Here is a 20,400-nt window from a genome sequence, read left to right on the forward strand (position 1 = left end):
TAATGTAACAAACGTGATACAAGTTTTTGGAGAACCAGCAACATGGAAATATTTCCAACGATGTCACTGGTATGTTTACTTGACATGCATGCATGGCCGTCATAAATTGTTTGACTAAACCATGTTTCTGTAATGAATTATTGATGTCGGCAAACAACAGCAAAACAATGATGCCTCTTTATACAACATTGTGAAATTAGCATCTTGTCACGATTTCTGCTTTAAACAAAGTATGCATATAGTTAAGATTTTTAAGTACCACTTTAACTTTAAATGTAAATTGAGAGTAAAACGTTTACAGATAGTTTTTATGGAAATTCAATGTAGTAATTTTAGAAATACGTTTCAAATATGGTGCTATCTTGATGAAACAATAGAAATAGATCTTGAAACATATTATTTAAGAGGTTTTCCATGGACAATTATTTTAACAAATATCAGGCCCAGTTGTTCGGAACTTTAACAGGCGGTTACGCTAACGGTCGATTAACTTTTAGGGTTGTATTTCGACTGTTTAGAAAACTTAGAAAAACAAATATACGAGTTAATTATCATGAACACAAAAATGTCTCTGCAGTAACATTAAAACATCGTACTGGTGTTTTCCACTAAGACTAGTACTTAGAATTAATATTTAATAGGCGGTTAGTTTAACAGGCTGTTAAAGTTTCGAACAACTGGGCCCTGATTTTTATTTTGGCAATGAGTATTTTATTTTGACAGCTATATCTTGTCCATTATATATTTTCTTAAGTTATTTAAGCCGCCACTTTGAAAATGACCCGATCTTTATTTTTGTCGAGCCCGCTTGCGGAAGTAACGACAAAGTTGTCCAAATGGCTGTTCGGTGTATGTGCGTGCGTGCGTGCGTCCATCCGGATTTGTTTGTTCGGACCATAACTTTGTCATACATGGAAAAATCCTGTTTATATTTGGCACGAATGTTAACCTCAGTGAGATGGAGTGTCATGCGCAAATCCCAGGTTTCTATCTAAAAGGTCAAGGTCACAGTTGGAGGTCATCTTGTCCGGCCAATAACTTTAACATGCATTCAGGAATCTTACTTATATTTGGCATGAATGTTTAACTCAATGAGACGGAGTGTCCTATGCAAATATCAAGTTCCTACCTTAAGGGTCAAGGTCAGAGTTATGGATCAAATGTCATTTTAGAGCTTGTTCAGGCCATAACTTTGGTAAGTATGGAGCAATCTTTTTCTTTGGCGTAAATGATCAATCCTCTCTATGAGACGGAGTGCCGTGTGCAAACCTCGGAACCCTATCTCAATGGTCAAGGTCACTCTTGGGGTCAAAGGTCATTTTAGAGCTTGTCCAGGCTGTAACTTTGCCATGCATAAAGCAGTCTTTTTTACTTTGCATAAATGTTTGCCTCAATGGGGACATAGTGTCGCGTGCAACACCCAGACCTACTTCAAAGGTCAAGGTCATACTTAGAGGTCAAAGGTCGAAACTTGTTGCAGTTTTCCTTGTCCGGGCTGTAACTCAGCCATTTATTGAAGGTTTCTTAAATAACTTGGCACAATTGTTTGCCTCAATGAGACAGTCTGTCAGGCGTAAGTAGTTGAAAGGTCAAGGTCAAACTTAGGGGTCAAAGGTCAAACGTTGATGCAGTTTCTCTTGTTTGGGCTGTAACTTAGCCATGGATTGAGTTGTTCTTAAATAACTTGGCAGAAATGTTTGCCGCAATCAGTTCTGTAGCTGCCAGATAGTATCAGAAATATTAGTCCTTTTGACAGCTTGCGGGCTCGACATGTTGCCCGTGGGCATCTAGTTAATTTATCCGAATAACAAAGTTCTTCATTCTCTTGAAGTGTAACTTGTTTAATAGTTATCACTGAATTGTTTTAGAACAATGATTACTTGAACAGTTGTAGCTTATCAATATTTGTTGATGTAACCTACTTCAGGTGGTTATTTCGAAAATAAAAATGAACATGTAAACATATATTTAGAAATTTTAGATTGATATTAGGTGATTTCTGATATAGATATGATTTTTTGGGAAGCTATACATCTTCCGTGTGTACATGTTTAATATATTTTAAGCAATCATTTTGAAAATGGCAGCAACCTTTATTTACATAGTCTGTGTAACAACAAAGTCGTATTTTGTTTAACTTACTTAGATTAGGGTACTTTCTGTACTTGGTACAGCAATGACTGCCTGAAAGTGGACCAAACATTCTATACAAGTGAGTTGAAGCCATCAAAATTTGAGTAATGTGATGGTTTTAGCTCATTGGTATGATGGGTTAAGAATAATTTAAGTTAATCAATTTAAAATGGCTGCGCGTGCCATCTTACATAAAGACTTATGATTTTATTTTTGCTTCCCTTCTGTTGTTCCTTAAGCATAGAATGCAACCAACAAAAATAATACCAGACTCGTTTTGTTTGGTTGAACAAATCTATAAGACGATCCCTTGGAAATATTAGAGGCAGTTATGCAAAACAATAGGCTTCGTTTTGAATGAGGTGTAATGAATGTATAACATCCTTTCTCCAACTAGCATCAGCTTAAGTGGAACTCTGTTTCAAAACATTCAAAATCAGATTGAATGGACTTCACTATTCCAAGAATCAGAATAATACCAACACTAAGTCCAAGCACGGGGAGACATTAGTTTCGTTTACAATACGCTAGCCTTGTTTTCAAAATTTCTGTTGTTTTTCAGATTTTACAATATACTGCAACTAGCCATTTTCTTTCAACTGCAAGCACACCTTTACAAAATTCTTTTACTTCAACTACTTTTGTTTTGCTTCTAGGTCATAAATTAACCTTAACAAAGGTAGTCTTTAAGTGCCATGTAGCGATCTGACAAAAGTCTCCCCGTGCTTGGACTAAGTGTTGGTATTATTCTGATTCTTGGAATAGTGAAGTCCATTCAATCTGATTTTGAATGTTTTGAAACAGAGTTCCACTTAAGCTAGTGAGATAAGGGATATAAGGGATGATATATATTCATTACACCTCATTCAAAACGAAACCGATTGTTTTGCTTAGCAGCTGCCTCTAATATTTCCAAGGGATCATCTTATAGATTTGTTCAACCAAACAAAACGAGTCTGGTGTTATTTTGTTGGCTGATTCTATGCTTAAAGATAATCTTAAAGTGGAATTATTCGCATTTTTCAAGTAAAAATTATAGCGTTCAAGGACGTATGCTAGAATTTGGTGCGAAAATTTTCCCAATAACAGAATTTCTTCAAATTTTGGATATTGAAGGACAATCATCTAAGAAACAAAAAAATGCAATAAAAATCATAGGTCACCGGTATCGAAAAAGAGTTATCTGCCCTTGAAAACGGCATTTCCCCAAAAAATGACGTTGTCAAGGGCAGATAACTCTTTTTCGAATCCGGTGACCTTTGATTTTTATTGCATTTTTTTGTTTCTTAGATGATTGTCCTTCAATATCCAAAGTTTAAAGAAATTCTGTTATTGGGAAAATTTTCACCCATCTCATATACAAGGAATTCTAGCGTACGCCTTTAATCTAATATACCAAACTCTTCCTGTTAACAGTACGAAATAATAAGTTTCCAAATATGACTTTTCGTATTTAGACTGGGGCAGTTTTTTTTTAAAGAAAAGTCAAACTGCACGCAGGAGTTGCTTCCCTTCAACTTCAGAAATCTCTACCTATAGGTAAGGGGGATCACTGCGTAGAAGATTAAAGTTATTTTATTAGTCTGATTTCTTTATTTCTAAAGCATCAACTTTGATATTTGTCTTTGTTTTTCAAATACTCATGCATTGAAATGCACAGCAACCGAAAATTGCTTTTATAAAACATACACTAAAACACACTAGTAGTATGTGCAGTAAGATGCGCATAATGACACTTTAAATATTTGACTAATCAAACCGTGTATAATATTATTTTTACTTGTTTACAGCTTTTATTAATTTAATTATAATTTGATTTTTATTAACTTTTTCTTAGGAGGTGTTGATTTCAACCCTATCTGTTTACAACAAAAAATGTGGTGTTTTATTTACTTGTAAATTTTATCTTCAAGGTTTTCTAAATGTTAAACTGTGTTGTATTTTCTAAACAACAGCTAATTTGTTGTTTACATCATAATTTAATCAATTTTGCGTTTGAAACAAGTTCATGATTAAAATGTGCAGTACAATCGACATAAATGTGCAGTACAAGCGGCATGCGCAATGCGCCTGTTTTATTCATCCTATACGAAAGACTTATAGATACAAATTGTATCACAGTCACTTTATCCCTCGATGTGTGCCCATTCAAAGTGCTGTCGTTCAAATATAGCGATTTTTAAAACTTCTCATTTTTACAGAGTTAATAAGAATGGTTGTACTAAAGTTCTTGCTTTTGTAGGATTTTAAGTCTCGCCAACGTAATAAAGGCCACTCGGCAATTTTATGTTTTTATTTTCGAAATATACATGTATGATAAAGGTCGTGGCTTACATAATTATTCTTAAGTGTTAAACTTTTTTTTAGATTTGATAAGAATTTCTGGAGGAAATTTGAAAAGGCTCAATCCTATTTAAAGGCCAGCTGTTTAAAAAGCGTTGTTACTTACTTACTATGAACATTTCATTAATTCAAAGGTAATATGTATTTATACCTCTTTGGTTTACCATAGCAGCTGTTGTTATTTGGCTTGTAATGATGCTAACAACAGATTTCAGATAGCATAATTTAGAAAAACAGAACCCGGGCTCCTATGAAAGACTTGTGTGCTATGCTTGTTCTCAAATACTTAATGCGACATACTTAATCCCAAATGATAAATGCTAATTGTTAATCAATAGCTTCAAATGCCTATTGCTTATTCAGATAATGAGATGAATATGTAAGTGAATGAATGTTCCCTTTAAACAGCCATGGATTAACATTGTCTCTTCTTTTTTAAATTAGTTTTATAAACGTTTAAGTGTAAAGCATTTCAAACACATGTTCCAACGACAGGTAGAAATTGCTATTGGGTAACCATTATATGTTTACAGACAATTGAAAATTACATTTGATAGTTTTAGAGATACATATCCAGAACAAATGAATTTAATCAAAGCATTTATCAATTAAATATTTTCCATACAGCAATGTTCATTTATCATTTAGTATGCTATTCATGCCATTTGGTTTTCAAAGGCTATGTGACATTTGCCCTTAATATTTGGTATATAGCCTTTGGCAATGAGTATGGCGCACTAGACATCCATAGATACATGTATATGAACATTAGCAATACGTTGGTGGAACCACGCTCCACACACTGGAGGTCTTTATTCTCATTATGGTACCGCTGAACTATGTAGAAAAGCCAAGTAATATAGAATCTAATTAATCATTTCACAGTTTCGTTTAAAGTGATAGAACCATCATTCTAAGCATTTGATTTCGTAAACGAGAAACACTAAAATTTTCAACAAAACAAAAAAGAGAAAAAAACAAATGCATGCATTATACATTGTCCGCATATATATAATACTAGCAGCTAACATAAGGCACCCAAATCTAGTCTGCTAGTATTTAAGTTGGTTGCATTCTAGGCTTCCAAAAGATCTTCATATAGATTTTATAACATGCTCATCCTGGAAAAGGATGATAAACATAAAACTGGAATCAAACTAATTGTAAATTGTACTTGAGAATGTCTGGAAAAATTGTATACATTTACAAATCTGATTACCAAATTTACTATGAACATTATCGTAGACGGTTTGATAGGTGTCATGCAGACAGCTTATTATAAAACGCGTACGCGGGTAGGTAATTTTGAAATATTTACTCGCTTAATAATACACCAACTAAACCTGTTTTGAAATAGTTAAACTGGAATATCACTATGTCCTGTGCGCCTCTCTATTCGTCAACAATTACGATTTTTAAAAAGAAACTTTAAAGTAACTGCATCCAAACAAAGATGGCAACCAGAGTAAGTAATGCGCTCGAGAACCATAACATCGTAAATTAATCCCTTTTTGCTTCAAAACCATAACTTTATCTTAAATATTTTTATAATTATTTCTCTTTTTATACTGAGCGTGATATACCTATTACATTTATGAAAAAAACCTTAAAATCTAGTAAAAATTAGTGTAATGTAATTTAGTACAAGAATGAATGACAATGAGAGAAATTGAAAAGTATAAGAACCATCTTTTTGTTAAATAATACTGGACTTTTCTTCTTGTTACACTTTTTGTATAGTCTAGTGCATTGTCTGATAATAACTTTATGTACCCTCTGAAAGGATTTGATACACTGATAAATGGCAGTAAAAGAACGTAAGTGGTATACATAAAACATAACTCTATCTTAAATATAAGATTATTTCTATTTTGTGTACTTATGTTTTCAAATATTTTAACATTTATAAGATTATCTTTAAATTTGAAAAGGAAAATTAAATGTAACTTGATGCAATGATAGATATCAATGAGATAAATTAAAAGGCAAATCAAGTATAACCCTGTTTTAACATAATAATAATAATAATAATAACTTTATTTAAAGAGGATAACATATTTGGCTATAGCCAGTCTAACATAATGTAAAAAATCATCCTAATATATACAGTGAATTGAAAGACATGAATAAAAATAATGTATTATGAACAAATTAATTCTTAGTGGCATAAACAGTATGTAGTACAATGAACAGAGATTAAGATAAGATAAAATTATGTACAAGTGGTGAAAGAATAAATGTTATTTGTAATCCGCGCACTAAAATCCTAAAAACTCTTTTGTGAGAAAAAAACGGGAAACCTATTTTTATACTTTATTTTCAAGTTCTAAAGTGATTAAAACAAGTTTAACGCTACTGAAAGGAATTTCACTCAAGTTAATACAATGAAAGATGGCAAAGACAGGATGAACAGGAAAACCATATCTCTGTGTTTAACGTCGCAATGACACATTTGTAGGTCATACGGCGACTTTCCAGCTTTAATGGTGGAGGAAGACCCCAGATGCCCCTCCGTGCATTATTTCATCACGGGCGGGCACCTGGGTAGAACCACCAACATTCCGTAAGCCAGCTAGACGGCTACCCCACATGAAGAATTCAACACCCCCTCCCCCCGCCCGAGCAAGGCTCGAACCCACAAGCAGGGGTAAGCGATTTGAAGTCAGCGACCTTAACCACTCGGCCACGGAAGACCCAAACTCAGTTTAACTTCATACAAGCGTCAGCGATAAAAGTGTAAGTATGCAGAGCTAGGACAGAAACTCTGTAAGAAAAAGTTATCAAATCATTCTCCCTTTTGTATTTATTCCACTTTTTGTTCAGATAATATCCTTGCAACATTCCTAAAATGACATTATTTGGAGTTTTTTTTCCACATGTGTTCATCTTAGCATTTTAGCAAATGTCAGATATATCGAAATTTCACAGGTAACGGAGTATCATTTCGAGGTTATTTATTACCAACACGACATTTTCAAACAAGTCTTTTTGTGCTGATTTTCGGATCAACACAATCATTTGTTTTATATCCTGATCAATTAAAAGGTAGGTCTTCATTTATTCAAACTTGATATATTGAACAACATTATCTAGATTCTTACGCCACTGAAGCCTTGCTGGTAGATAAGCAAGTAATGGCTAGGAAACCACATTACATGAAAACAGTCGTTCTTATAAGGTGAAATAATACCCACAGTGTTTAGGTAAAATTTAATTTCAAATTAATGGATATTTATTTCTTTCAAAAACTCTAATTCTAATAAAAAATAATTACATAGTAATCCAGTGCTTTACATGTAGTAAAAGATTCATAGGGTAAAGGATTAAAGCAAACATTGAAGAAAAGTGCAGTTCATATATTTCTCATGAAAGTACGTTATTTAAACTGTTTTCTTGGCATGTAAATCAGGCAGATAAGTTACAAACGAAATAGCGCGGTTCATGCTTTTTGTTCAGTCAATAATGCCTTTGCTCAAAATAGGTGATATTAGATGAAGTAAGTAAATTCAATTTAGTAAGACACAAATGTGAAATTCCTTTATCTGATGATAGCTCTTTTTTTTGCTGAAACATCAAAATTCCTCTTTCTTTCCCTATTTTAGACCAAGCCAATTTGACCAACGTTTTCTATATTTGAAACGAATTCAACGTCAAATGCCAAAACATGGCATAGTTTAACGTGCATGAGCCAAACATGAGATAGTTATGTTTATTTTAATTGACGAGTAGAACTATTTAATACAGTTCTAAGTCAATTCGAATCTAAATGTTCCAAAGAAAACAAAATCGTTTCCCTTTTTTGCCACACTGATTTATTCCTATCTTATAGTTAAACAGTACTCAACAAAGATCCGATTTGCTACGAAAAAAAAAACACAAAAAGAAATCAATTATTTTCAAAATAGTAATAGATCAAAGAACATACATCAACTGAGTCTAAAATCTGGGGCCGTATTCATAAAGCATCTTAAGTATAAGTTTTGACTTAAGTAGAAGATTTTACTTAAGTTTGTGGAGTTTTCAGCTTAAGTCTAAGTAAAAAACTTAAGTCCTATTCATAAAACAGCTTAAACTTAAGATACGTAAGAAATGATTTAAGTCAGAGAACAAAATAGCGTCGTGAGTACGATTAAATGTTGTTTTTCAGATAAAAGCATTTTAAACGTAATTGTGCATGTTGTATCTGTCTGAAATTAATGGGATTTTTTCAATGTTTTCGTCCACAATAAAAGCCAAGAATTACTTCTTAAGCTGTTTTATGAATAACAAATATATTTAAGTAAAATAGATTTCTTACCTAAGTAATACTTAAGTAAATATTCATTTTTTATACTTATACTTAAGATGCTTTATGAATATGGCCCCTGGTTACAAGTGAAAAATAAAAGAAAATTGCAAATTTGATATAACAATAGTGTATTTCAATCTTTTAATGAACTTCAATAGTTTATATGCAGACTTCAAAGGTTGCACGACAACCATGATCTACCCATATGTAACTTCCAATGTTACCATAACTGTATCCTTTTACACATTTACTCTTCGAGTGCTTTTTCACAACCTGAAATGGATCACAACAGACATTTATTCGCATCATCACTTTCATACCTGATCTATGATGATGATGCAATAATGATTTTGAAAATGGGTATAACTGACACTGATTCCAACAATGGTGTTTGCACATGTAGTTTTTATGCAATCATACGTATCACTAAAACGGGAATTATGTTTGATTCATACATGAAGGTATATTTCATGAAATACCTCCATAATTTATTCGTAAACTACTTTACACAGTCATATCAAGGAAACAAGAAAACTATGAAACTTGTGTTTATATCAATAACTAAAGTTTTAGCTGTGACCACAAAGAGTGTCGACTCATTCCTTAAGCAAGTATTTTCAAGCAGAGATATGTATTGGTTTACTCTCCTTGCAATTAGACAATTAAGTGGAAAATGTAAAGGGTTTAAGACACAATATCATAGTTCTTTTACAACAATTTCTCACGTACCCAATCGCAAGACCACCCCGCTATCCACCAATAAGGCTATCTGTTTCAGTGCCAAATTACTACAAAAATCTACTAATAAAACCAAGAAGAGAAATGCGATCATTTGTGTTGTAAACTGATGTAATTTAATATTGTGTTAAACACATTTTCCAACTAAAATTATGCTGTGTTAAATCAGCTTGTTTTCCTTTCATCACTTCGGAATAGATTACAATGATCCAATAGAATTTTATGTTAAATTGTATAATAGAAATATGTTATAGAAACGATTAAAAAGTTATGAAAAAAAACAACAACAAAAATGACCTTGATATACATACATGTATGAAGCGAATGTATCCTTCCGCCTTACATTTTGCATGTCTGTAGTTCCAACTGCTGCATTTCATCTTCACACACTTTATTACTTGAAAAAATGAAACAATTATGCAGACATTCTATTCTCTTCTAATTTGATATAAACTGTGTCTATGTTAGCTTTATAAAGATACTTATTCGACCTCCACCTCTGATTCATGTGGGGAAGTTGGAAGTTTCTTGCTGAGAACAGATTGTACTGGTACAGAACGAAGGAACTCTGGTTAGGTTACCTGTTCGCTGATACATAACTGAAATGCTGTTGAAAAACGGATTTAAACCCAAAACGAAAAAACAGATAAAAATACTCTGAAAACGCGTATACTTATAAAACAGACATTTCACGAAAGGTAAAAAGATACTTTTAATATTGACATCTTTATTTTATATATATATATATACTACAAGTGAAATGCTCATAATGTCCTTGTTTATAATTTGACTGCTGTCGTAAGAACTAAAAAAGTATCTATAACTCTCTTCTGGGGGCTACGTCGTTTCCTGTCCCTCAGTACAGATCGCTCTGTGTCTGTCCTAATAGAGGATGAATTTGGAGCCCAGATTGGCTGCCTTTGCGCTATGTAAAGGGCTTTTGAACGTGCTTATCATGAAAAAGGCGCTGTATAAATCTGATATAATATAATACGATACGATACGATACGATACGATAATTGTAAGGTAGTTCATGTACGTCATTTCATACATACTTTGCGTCACACATGATGTCATAAGCAATAGAAGTACGCATCCAAACAGAAGCCGTGATGGTACCATATTGTAATGCTTTCTGAAATATAAAATATATAAGATACAATTATTTTTTATACCATCCAAAATATTTACGGCAATGCTTACGGGTTATCTTCACTTGCAAAAATTATTAAGAATAGACCGTATCAAAACTATTATAATAAAGAAAGTGAAAAAGATGTTGCTTACTTTGAATACTTCGAATGATAATCTCCACTACTGTTACAATAATTGCCAACAAAACAGTTCACTTAGGATATCAAATTGACTTTGGAATGGTCCTCTTGAAACCTATAAGCTTTATATATTTGCGAACAGCCCTGTTGTCGCACGTTTTACGCTTTGTGGTTTTTTTAGGGACAAGGGTAAGTCCATTTATTGTTGTTGCTGATTGTGACCTTGTCAATGTCCTTTAAAGCCAGTCACGTATCGAAAGCTTAATTTTTTTTTTAACTTTTTATCATTTTTACAAATTTTAACAATAATATAAACAGGATATATACAATGTCAGTTGGTGATTGTTTTCTTTTTTGTTTAAGTTTTGCATGTCGGATTAACCTCATATGATTAAGATATCACTCGTTTGTAGAAAAGAATACATCTATATGCTGAATATAGAAAACTTCAATTTTGACCTGACGGGTCATCTGAAAATGAAACTCTCTGTGCGCTGAATCATATAGAGAAAGGCAATAACGAGTCCAAATATTATTCGTTGCAACAAATAAATGCATATGAAATGGCATTACTTCAATTGTGATAATTGTTGCGTTGATGAAATCACTCACAAAAGAACAGCTGATGATGTGCTCTTTATTGCTATACGAAAAAAACTGATATAATTGTAAAGTGTCGTTTGGATGGTTTCTTCATTGCTTCAAAAAGCGCCGATAAAGAAAATTTCTTTGCCACACGAAGCGACATTTAATGCCACATTAAAACTGTGGTGAAGTAATATTCAATGCCACTTAAAACTCTTAAAGTCTATAAGCTAAAATGCTACAAGACAAGCGCTATTAAAGCGATTTCCATAATTACAAGAAGCGATGAAGTTTTCTTCATTATCACAAGAAAAGCGCTGATGCTAATTGAGGAAATCAAAAATTATGACAAGAAAAAGATGAATTAAGATTAATTGCCAGAAAAACCCTTATAAATTGACTTTCAATTCTACTCAAAATGTGCTTATGATATAACTTTCATTTATACAAGAAAATTTCTTAAGACATGGCCTTCGGTACAATTAGAATGGCGCTAAGGAAAGTGGCTTGATTTGGTGTAGAGTTACTTAGTATAACTTAATGGCTTTCATGTTATAATCTAGAATTCTTTCATATGTTTTGGCAAACTCGCAACACACATCCATCTCCATTTCCCAATAGCATAAATATACACTGAAGATAAGAAAAACAAAAGAAACATTTACTCAATCGAAGCAATGATTTTTTTGTTTTAAATTGTTAATTGTTTGTATGTTTAAATGTATCATTTGATGAAAAGGGTCTAAGCGCATATAAATTAAGACTTTGAAAACATAGACCTCATTCGCTTCCAGCCCTTGTATCTATATCTAAATTTTTTTGAAAAAACTAAAATTGCATGTGAAACATTTTTGTTTTTGTAAAACTCTTTACAACAAAACTGGCAAATTTTGTCCATTAAAAGTAACTGACAGACGGTCAAGAATATATGGGCTGGATATGACGAGTGTGTTAAATTAAAAGAATTCAGCCTGAAACTAAAACTAAATTAAAAAGGGAAATCCAAGTTCTGGTTTACTGTGCTGTTTACAAATACCAATGTCATATTGTATTTTGGTTGTTATTGATGTTGTTATTGTTATAAAAACTATCAGAATAATGTTATATGAATACTTGGTCTATTTTTCTGTTGTTGCTTTTCAAATCTTAAACTAATGAAATTACATTACAGTCATAATCTTAAACATTTTTGTAATACCTATAATGCTTCTCAGGTACACCGATTGTTCCAACAGCTGAATTGAAATGTTACAAAATGACACAAGCCATCAAAATCATCGCATTTTCTTTTAAAATAACTTGAGAGTAACAACATAACAAGAGGTCCAAATGGGCCTAAGTCGTTCATCTGAACAGGAACTTGACCACTTGGCTATGCTTCTCACTATGTTTGGTGAACATCTTTTTAGAAGTTCATTAATATCAAACTTTAAAGGCTTTTTTCTATTAGAACAAACTTCAAGATGAGAAGTTATTTTTTTAACTCTAGTGTTCCTTAAAAGGGACAGAGCAGAACCATAAAAAAAAACAAGTTTGGACCTTACAATGATGCCACAGACCAGTTTATGAGAGGTTTTACTATTTTCAGCTCTTGTGGGCCCTAAAAGGGGCCAAATGCCCCCTTTTGAACAAGTTTTAGAGATTACTCTACAGTGACATTACAGGCACGTTTGTTGAAGATTCAGCTAGCGTTTCATAAGAAAATGTCATTTAAAGCTGTGTTTTCATTTCCTAACTCTAGCGACCACTAAAGGGTCAAACCCCACACTTGAACAAATTTGGGAGATGACCTTACAGTGATACTACAAACAGAGTTTGGTGAAGATCTATCAAAAGTTTCATGAGAAGTCATTTTAAAGGTATTTCTATTTTAAGCCCTAGTGGCCCCTATATCGGTCCAAGCGTCCCCATTTGAACAGAATTGGCAGGAGACTTAATAGTGATGCTACACACCAAGTTTGATGAAACTCTATTCTGTGGTTCTTGAGAAGAAATCGTTTTAAAGTAATCTTAGATTTAGCTATGGTGGTCCCTTAAAGAGGCCAAATGCTTTTATTTGAAATTTGATAGAGGACCATATAATGATGCTCCAGGCCAATTTCGATGAGGATCCGTCAAGTAGTTAATGAGAAGAAGGCGTTTAAACGTTTTTCATTGTTTTAGCTCTAGCCCAAACCCCCTTCCACCCATTTAACCAATTAAGTTTGTAGAGTACCGCATAATGATGCTACAAATCAAGTTTGGTGAAGAACTATCAAGCGGTTCATGAAAAAAACTTCATTTCAAGGCATTTCTATTTTCAGCTCTTGCAACCCGTAAAAGCGGTCAAGTGCCTTCACTTGAACAAATTTTGGAGAGGATCTTATAATGATGCTTTAGACCAAGTTTGATGGAATTCCATTATGTAGTCCAGTTCATGAGAAGAAGTCTTTTAAAGGTTCAGATCTATCTGGGTTTTTTTAGTTCAGGCGTTTAACAATTTTAAGAAACTTGATATAGATCCTTATTAGGATTCCTCTGACCAAGTTTGGTTTAATTCTAGCCAGTAGTTTCAGATGAGAAAATGTTAAAGTAAAACTGTTGACGCATGACGATTGACAGCGGACGATGGACACAGGACCATCCACAACAGTGTGATAGAAATTCATCATGATTGATAATGTATTATATGTGACAGATTAATCAATGTATCAACAAAATGGAGAAACTAAACAATATTGGCTTTGAGGATAAACAGAAGAGAAAGAAATCATTTGCAGATTATGCACGTGGTCATTTTTCACACAGCCGAGGTCGATAACTATAACATATATACAATACAGAGTTTACATGTCCGCTTTACGGTTAATTTACTCATCCTGGTTATGAGGGGTAAGATGTTACATTCTTCCTTATTCTTACCGACTATTTTCAAGAAAAACATCTTTCATACAATATTATATTCAATGCCAGCTTGCTTTTCGTGTAAATATCTCGTGTTTGAATCTTTCTGATAGTTTTGCTCTAAATCTATTATATAAAACAATATGATAATGAAAAAAGTAACAATTTTCAAACTAACCACCGCCTACTCATGATGTCTGTTGATATTGGGTAGACTGTAGACTAGCTCCAGTGTAACTGCATTAAACAATCAAAATTATTTATGACATTCAGAACACCAGTCTATTCTTTCTGATGCCATTTTCTCTAATCCGCCAGGCCACACTGATTCTAAATGTTTACAGCAATTACTAAATAAAATCTATAAGAAGATCCTGTGGAAGTACAGAACGCAACTAAGTAAAAAATACAACAGGAGACTCGATTTGATTCAGTGTAATTGAATGGTCATCAAGTTCACTAATTATAACCTCCTACTCACGTTTTCAATATTCACACATCGCCTCGGTAGCCTAGTGGTAGAACACCCGCTTTAAGTGCAGGAGGTCGAGGTTTCGATCCCTGGCCACGTACCAAAGATGTAAATAATGGTACTAGGAGCTTCATTGCTTGGCGCTCTGGATTAAGAGGATAGTGCTAGGACTGGTCAGCCCGATGTCAGTATAATGTGCTTCGGCGTGATATTCCAGTGAGGCAGCAATATAAAGTTGGACATTGTGCTCACTGCTACAAGTAGACACCGTCTTTTATATGACTGAAAAAAAATGTTGAAAAGACGTTAAAACCGAACCCCTTGCTCACACACACATATACACAATAATTAAACATTTTTCGTAGCATTATGTTTCAGATTTGTATCTTTTATTTCGTTATAACAATACAAGTAATAAAATCAAAATATCTGATTTCATACTTAGAAACTAATCGGGTCATGATGACCCTATATCGACCACTTTTTTTAACTAGGCCTTGGATTCATCAAGATACACATTCTGACCAAGTTTCAAGAAGATAGGGTCATAAATGTGGCCTCTACAGTGTTAACAAGCTTTTCCTTTGATTTGAGTGGTGATCTAGTTTTTGACCTCACCCAGTTTCGAACATAGCCTGAGCTTCCCATTCTACGGAAACTTGTTGGTACAAACTGGGGAGCACACGAAAACATACTCAAGACAGTATACCTTGGGACCATCAGACCCATCCTAGAGTATGGCTCCTCAGCTAAGATAACAGCAGCCAAGACAAATCAGCAGAGGTTAGACAAGGTGCAAAATCAGGCTCTCAGGATCATCACCGGAGCACTGAAATGAACACCCATTAAGGCCATGGAAGACGCTACCGCCATCCCTCCACTTGCCAAGAGAAGAGAGACCAAAACTCTGGTACAAACCAGCAAATACCAATACCTGCCAGATCATCCCATGAAAGCCAAATTAGAAGGGCTTACCAAAAATCTCTTAAAAAGAGGCAGCTTTGCACATAAAGCCAAGAAGCTCAACAAAACCTTTGCAGAGCATCTTGGACAACCCACTAATCCCTTCACTGTTCAAGATCTACCAGAGCCATGGAAACATGACCAATCCAACCTGACTATACGTACCAATGTTCCTGGTCTTCCCCCAGGTACTTCAGATGAAATGACCAAGCTATCCTTTACACAGGCCATGATCCAAGACACATATATATCCGTCAGAGACATGGACACATGTGTACACAGACGGATCAGCCTCAGCTGCAATAAAAGACGGAGGAGCTGGCATCTTCATACTGTATACCTCAGGAATCAGAGACAAATAGTATCCCAACCGGAAGGCACTGTACCAACTATAGAGCAGAGGCTGAGGCCATCAAACAAGCTATTAAACTCATTGAGGAGTCTCCAGAGAGCGCCCCAACGTTGTTATCTTCACGGGTGCTCTGTCAGTACTCCAAGCACTGGAAAATTCCAAACAAACATCCATCTCCAGGGCACTGTTCAGTCTATGCAAAACAAGAGTTGTGTCCTTACAATGGATACCTGCACACTGTGGTGTACCTGGAAATGAGAATGCAGACAGATTAGCCAAGCTTGGAGCTACAGATAACCAGCCACAAAATGCCATTACTCACGAGGAGAAGGTGACAATGACCAAAGCACTTACAAAGCCAAAGCCAACCAAGGATGACTACCATCTACTAGAAAGGTGGGAACAAGTCATCATCTTTAGGCTTCGCAGAGGACATAACAGGTTAAATGCCCACATGAGCACAAAGCTTAAATTGTCTCCCTCTCCGATGTGCCCCTGTGGTCTGGAACAGCAAACTGCTGAGCACATTCTGCAGAGATGCCCACGTCTGGAAAACCAAAGAAAAACTGTGTGGCCAAACAGCACCCCAATGAAAACCAAAGTGCACGGCAAGAAGGAGGACCTGAAGAAGACAGCATCCTTCATTGCTGGATCAGGGGTGACAGTGTAGGCGATGAACGCCAAGAAGAAGAAGAAGAACATGGCCTAGGAATCATCAAGATAACCATTCTTAACAAGTTTCATGCAGATAAAATAGAGAAAAGTGGAAACTTCACAGGTCGCTCAACACGACAAAACGAAAATGTTGCAGGCTCGGTTTGATTGAGCCTGTTCATGGACGGTAGTGGAAATGCATACTACCGTCCACGCCCTCTAGCCCCAGGTTGAGCAGAACTCAACATTTACACATGCTAAAAGTACAAAAACAATTTAGAGACATTCCGCAGATGTATTCAAACGGCGGTGAACATGGAACCTTAAATGAAACACGTGTTGAGGCGTGTAATTCTATGAAGAGCGGCGTTTGGTACCCAGATAAAGTAAAGTGTTTGCGCCAAACGAGAAAACAATGGGCAGAACTAAACAAACTGGAATTTAGGAAGGGGATCTGAGGTTATGGAGCCTGCGGTTCACAGGAACTGTCAAAAGACAAAATTAAAAAGCAGGCACCATATCCAAGGGGTGATTAAACAATACCCAAGGCTATGAAAGCGGGAGTATTGGAACCACCCAGGCCGAAATGGTCATGTTGAGAAACTAAACAGTACCAATAACACGACATAAAAGTCGTGCTGAACGATCTGAGAAGATCTAAATATAACAGCCCTGATTGGATGTACGGGGAGGGTTGGGTCATAAGTATGGTCTCTAGAGTGTTAACAAGCTTTTCCTTTGATTTGAGCGGGTGACCTAGTTCTTAATCCCACATAACCCAGTTTCTACCTTGGCCTAGGAATCATCAAGATAAATATTTTGACCAAGTTTCATGAAGATAGGGTGATAAATTTAGTCTCTATTGTGTTAACAAGCTTTTTCTTTGATTTGACCTGGTGACCTAGTTTTTAACCCCACATAACCCAGTTTCTATCTCGGCCTATAGAAAATCAAGATAAACATTCTGTGCAAGTTTGTATCAAATCAAAGCATAAATGAAACCTCTTTATGGCTTAAAGTGCTAAAATAGAAAATTTTGCCCCTTTCAGAGGCAGTAACTCTAGAACCCATCATGAAATCTAGCCGGTTTTCGGAAAGAACCGAGATCTTATTGTGACTTAAGTTGTGTGTAAGTGTAGTTAAAATCGAATTTAAAATATCACTTCCATCGTGTTAACAAGGATAAAGTTAACAAATTTTGGCTCTTTCAAGGGTCAATCGGGACTGAACCTATGATTGGATCTGACGGATTCATCATGGAATCCAAGATCTATTGTTGTTAAGGTTATTTTGCAATTCTATTTGATTCTATGTGGCTGCTAAAGCCAAAAATAGTAAATGATGGCCCTTTAAAGGGCTACAACTCTGGAACCAATGATGGGATCTGTCTAGTTTTCAAAAGGAACCAAGATATTATGCCAATACAAGCTGTGGGCAAGTTTGATTAAAATTGATTGCAAAATATGGTCTCTATCGTGTTTACAAGAAATTGTGGACGGACGACGACGGACGACGGACAAAGGGGGATCAAAAAAGCTCACTTTGTCACTACGTGACAGGTGAGGTGAAAATACAGAATAAATAAAAAAAAAACAAGCGCCATAGGTCTGCAGCAAATACAGTTACAAACATATTTTATACTGCAGCAATGTGTCTGCGGAAGTATTTCTGTAGAATATGCGCTTATTCACTCAATACTAGTAGTTCATGTCAGTCATGTTTCGTGGTGACTCTTCAACAATAATTGCGGCAGAAGCAGAGAGAGAGAGAGAGAGAGAGGGAGGGAGAGAGAGAGAGAGAGAGAGATGCTGTTGTACATGCTGAAATATGCGTTACATAACAATTCAGTCGCATTGTTTATTTTCACCGCAGGGCATTTTACTTGTCATTAATAATTACTTCACAATTTAGTTATATAACCCGATGAAATCACGTGTTTACTTTAAGTGAAAAATTATTACCCTTACGGCACCTCTCATAGCAAAAAATGCGGACTTAGATGTAACATTCAGTAACAGGATATTACAAAATCACGTTTACCAAATTTTATGTAATTTCGTAATGATAATAATGTTTCATGTTGTAGTTTATCTTATGAAGTCCTTAAACCATAACTCAATATTTGGTACTACGCAATGCACGTAAAAATGATCAAAGTCGTTGTCGGTCAACAGATTAGTAAGATACGCAGTTATTATCGTCTGCAACACGATATCTGTCTTTAATATTATATCATATATAACAAGAAATATCTTTAAAAATGATGGTCGGCGAATAGTAATAAGGAAAGAAGTTTGTGAATTTTTCATCTAACATTCATCTTTCATCTAACATTTTTCAAATTGCAAAACTAAACACCGCACTTTAACAATTTAAATGGTTCTCTTTTAATTTTTCGCAAAGGTTTCGTAGGGTTGCAATTTTGTTTCGTTTATCCTTAGACGAATAATTACAGCAGTAGTTTGATGAAGATTCATGAGGCGGTTCATGAGAAGAGGTCATTAAACGTGTTTATATTTTTAGCTAAATTGGTCCCTATCCCCATTTGTAACAAAATAGCAGGAGACCTTACGATATTGTTACACATCGAGTTTGATTAAAATCCATTACATTTTAGTGGTTAATGCGAAAAAAGGCATATCTACTTTTAGCTATAGTGGTCCTTAATAGGGCCCAAGTTCCTATATAAATAAATTTGGAAGAGGAGCTTATAATGATGCTCCTGACCAAGTATAACAAAGATCCACCAAGCTGTTCATGATACGCTGTATAAAGGCATTTCTAGTTTTAGCTCTAGCAGCCCCTAAAAGGGGTTAAATGTCCCAGCTGAACAAAGCTGGCTGCGGGTCTAATAAAGATGCTACAAATCAAGTTTGATTAGAATACATGAGAAAAAGTCAATTAAAGGATTTTTTTATTTATTATTTTTATTTATTTCTAAAATAGGCCAACTGATCCCGCTTTAACAAATGCATATTCGCTATTCATGAATCTTTGGACAATGAAGTCACACCTATAAAAAGTGAAGGTCAAGCAAAACATACAATTGTAATTATTTCAATATTTCTGTTTTATAAGCAAAGTTTGACCGTAGTCATATCACATAGATAAACTGTATGCAGCATACCTTCATTTCAGTGTAATGAGATTCAGTCATTATATAGCATATATATAATAAAACAGATTTCAACTAAGTTCAATATTTGCATACCATACTAAAGAAAAATATTCATATATAATAATAAATCAGTTAAATAATTTATAACAAATATATCAAAGCAAACAAGTACTCATTTTGATATGCAATCTGAATAAGTCACAAAAGCAAGAAACCTTTTCATATACAGACGACAATTGTAACAAGGAAAATCTTTTAAAAAGCACTTCTCTACATAAAAGACTCTTATCACACCCTTATTCATGTGGTACGCAGACCGTATTCAGCTCTTTCATTAATTTGATATATGTTGGTATTTGAACAGGTTTTTATCATATTTATTAAACTTACTTATCATTTTGAGATATATCAATATTCTTACTAAATATACTGAGCCAAAGTTAGCTTTAAAACTGTGAACAGCGTCGTTTAGGATAAACGCTTTGTCTACATTTCACTCAGCGTAGCACAATCAACAGAGTGAAAGAAACTGACACTCTCGTCCAATCAGGCAGAGTGTTGCATAAATCTTCCATTTTGATAAATTATCTATAATGC

This window comes from Mercenaria mercenaria, chromosome 1 (assembly GCF_021730395.1).
Source record: "Mercenaria mercenaria strain notata chromosome 1, MADL_Memer_1, whole genome shotgun sequence".
Taxonomy (NCBI): Eukaryota; Metazoa; Mollusca; class Bivalvia; order Venerida; family Veneridae; genus Mercenaria; species Mercenaria mercenaria.